At 35.5% G+C, this 3698-nt stretch overlaps 1 long non-coding RNA gene across 1 annotated transcript; it reads left to right on the forward strand.

Moving 5' to 3' along the window:
* The first annotated feature begins 1752 nt into the window (after window positions 1-1752).
* LOC131427505 (uncharacterized) lies at window positions 1753-2587 on the forward strand. The gene is made up of 4 exons (XR_009229280.1): window positions 1753-2055; window positions 2109-2205; window positions 2268-2334; window positions 2391-2587. It is a non-coding gene; the product is annotated as an uncharacterized LOC131427505 (long non-coding RNA).
* Window positions 2588-3698: the final 1111 nt, after the last annotated feature.

Here is a 3698-nt window from a genome sequence, read left to right on the forward strand (position 1 = left end):
ATTTCTTTGTTTGGGCTAAAGCGAATGTGTGTCGAATTCCGTTGATTGTAATCAGCAGTTAAGTAATCAGCAAAATATTGGAGAAAAACGTTAACCACTTAGTCGTTTGACCATTCTGCTCTTCGAACACATAAATGCGAACAAATAGTTTTTGGGCGAGACGAAGTTCGACGGGTTAGCTAGTTTCATGATAAAATTTTCAGTTGTGTGACATTATCTCAAATAAAGCATTGAAGTATTTCAATAGTACACTATTGAAAAACCTGTCTCATTTGACCCATGTCAACACCAGCAAACAGAACGCGTTCTGAGGAAGAGAACAAAATATCTGCTGCTGTACAACAAATCGTTCGAGAAAAATGTTCCGAACAGTGCCTAATATCGTAGTGAGTTCCACAATTTGGTCCTTCTGAAAGGCAGGAATGAATCCTGTACAGCATCCTGATTGTTTCTTTCAATGGAATGGAAATCCGAAATGAAATAATCGACATTAAAATTCTATAGGTATGCTGCTATTTTTAAAGCTACAAATGAAATCACGTAAAAAGAAACCTCTTAACAAAAATTGGATCAGTTTGAATTGTATCGCCGCGGATGTAGTGTGTGTCGTTTGCAGATCGAGCGGAGGTAGTGTGTTTCGTTTGCAAAGCTAGTTTCGCTTCCGAAAAGAGCGATGACGTCACAGCTGCTAGTCGTTTGCATTGATAAAAAAATAACGAAAAGAGGACAACGGGGAGCATCACACAAAATCAGTCGTTCTAATGGATCTAAAAGTTTTCTAAAGAACTATTAGGATTTCGAATCGAAATCGAAGTTAAATATCCTCAGTTTAGTGCAAATCTAGAACAGTTTGATTAGATTTGTGTACTTTTCGCAGTGTGAAATTCACAGTAATCGAGATCAAGTAAAGCCTTCTTTGTTTTTGCGAAAAATGTGAAAAAGGGGAATGCTTGCATAATTCATACAATTGATCAACTAAATAATATTCGAAACATGTCAGTTGTTTTCGTATTCACGACATCCAGTTATGTCTCTGACATTACCCACCCGCCTTTTTATCAATCAGCATGTGTTTTTCGCCTGAATATTCTTCGTTGCGTGTGAAATTATTTTCATGAATATATTATTTAAATTTAGGATTTGCAAGACGAATAGAAGGTAGAAAATGTATGACACCTTAAAATTATTCTTTTCAACCTAAACTTGTGACAATCGATTAAGCATTCCATGAGATGTAGAAGTGAGTCCCTCTTTAAAGTGTTTGTTATTATTTATGGTACTTCCAGAAACGGTATTCAGAGACCAGAATAACCAAAAATAGTTCGTATGTCCATGAATTAGTATGACGAATAAAATGAAATAGTTTTGAGCCCAACTTTGAAGATATTTTGGTATCGTCATCTTCTATGACAGTATGAATTTCAAAAACTCATTACCTTGTAATTTCAAAATTGGAAGCCGGAATCGGATAGAATTCACCATTTTTTATAATGACCATAAATTTGTTTTAATTTGAATTTTTGTCCTTCTTTTAGCATCTCTATTGAATATACTTTCGGAAACGGAATTCGGCGATGTAGCCGAAGTCAGTAAAATTCGTCTAATGAATTGTTAACGATTTTATAAGATTCGAAATTTTGGAGAATCAGGGTAGCCATCATAAAAAAATCGTAGTGCGTTTCAGATAAATTTTGTGGGTACCTTCCGGGATCGAAAACTGAATACCGGTAAAACTGAAATAAGTTTTGTTACGCCCTTTGCCGAGATCACATCACCGAAACGCAACCGCACCTCGCCACGTACGAGGGATCAGCACCCAACACAACAAAACTAGAAACTAAGCACGAACACTATTAGCCTTGGCGCCAATTTGTATAGGCAGACCTAGTTAGAATTAGTGAACAATCGATATCTGTTGAATGCACATACAACTGTGAGTTCAGTCTGCTCGCAACGCTAGCAAGTTTAGTACAACTTAACAATATAATTGGCCTTACCGTATCTATTGGTCAGGAACTATCGTGAAATAGCTTAAAACCGTGAATAACATCTAAGGTAGAAGTTGTAGCTATAATTATTAGTAACATATTAAACTATTTTATACGTAGGTTTCTATTTAGGGTTACAATTGCCACGTGTGATATGTGGGTCTGATATCTATGAATATCAGTCCGTATTTGATGAGCATTGAGATAATTCTAGCAGGTATAATTTCCTTTCACTAAATCTTCCTTGGGTTTCATAAATACATATTACTGCATCTGCAGTTTGTCACATCTTAACTACTGTTGATTCTCATATTCCGGCCGATAATAGGAGAGTAAGGCACTAAACGTAAGTCAAGTTACATCTTCTAACATATCACTGTAATTATCAATAATGTATTGCAGGGAAAATTTAATTCGTCCGAATAAATGTATTAGAATTCTGGAAACGCCTGTTGCAAGTTATTGTAACAAGTTTATTTGGTCGTCGACTCTCTAAATCTGTGAACCCGATAAACCCAATAAATGTATGTGAAATTTTTGCACTAATCACCATGTATCTTCTGAACCGGAAGTCGGATCTGATTAAAAAGCAAGCAGCTTCGGAGGTATCTCAAGACCTTTTATTTAAATATTAGATGGACAAAATCGGTTCAGCTACTAGCAAAATGAGTGACATTATTTTAATTCAATTACATATATCATTCTGTAGCTCCGGAACCAGAAGTCGGATCCAAATGAAATTCAGAAACCTTATACCGATGCATAAGACTGTTCATATGAGTTAAGTTTGTAGAAATCAGCTAAGCCATCTCCGAGAAAAATTAAAAAAAAATAGTTTTTCTCACGCAAATTTGCTTATTTCGACAAACCTCTTCGAATGGTATGAGGGTACAAGAAGTTGTGTTCTTCCAGTAATTATGGTTGCAAGCAGTATAAACCAATATAAATATGAATTTGTTCTGAATTTGAAAATACTGTCATCTTTCCAATACATATGTCATTTTGCCAAAAACGAACCGTACTAAAATGAAAACGTCATGAAAAAGGGTACTGTGCATAGTCTTTTAGATGCTAAGCGGCAACTGGATAAAATAGTATTGAAAATCGTGTTCCACTTTGCTTATCATCAAGCGCGGAAAATTCCTACTACTGGAATAAGGGGAAAATATGGCTTACACAAAAATATCGATATCTCCGTTAAAAATTGACTGATGTTATTAATCTATGGCTTGTTGGATAGCTATTACTGTGCAGAATCTAAGCCTGAGAAAAGTTCTGTTTTCAAGGTCAAATGTGACAGATATTGCCAAAACACTGAAAATTTTGACATAAAACTTCGTATAACTCAGAAAGTAAAGCTATCACACACACACACACACACATCGCCGACGAAATTCGTGAAGGTCGTCCAAAATCAGTTATTTTGTCAGAAACCTACGATGCTGTGGTTCGAAACTGACTAAATTTTCAGTTTAACAACGTTGAAACTAGGTTCGAAATTAGCATCAAATAAATCGTTTGACAGCAGTTAGTGTGGAAACTAGGTTAGGTTTGGCATCAAGCGAAAACGACATTAATAACGCTAGCAAAATCATAGGTAACTAAGATTCGATTGAACCATATTCGATCGAAAAATCAATACGTCGCTATTGAGAATAAGGATGAGGGACTTGGATATGTTGCTAATTCTGAATATGTGAAATTTGACAG

Source organism: Malaya genurostris, chromosome 2 (genome assembly GCF_030247185.1).
Source record: "Malaya genurostris strain Urasoe2022 chromosome 2, Malgen_1.1, whole genome shotgun sequence".
NCBI lineage: Eukaryota > Metazoa > Arthropoda > Insecta > Diptera > Culicidae > Malaya > Malaya genurostris.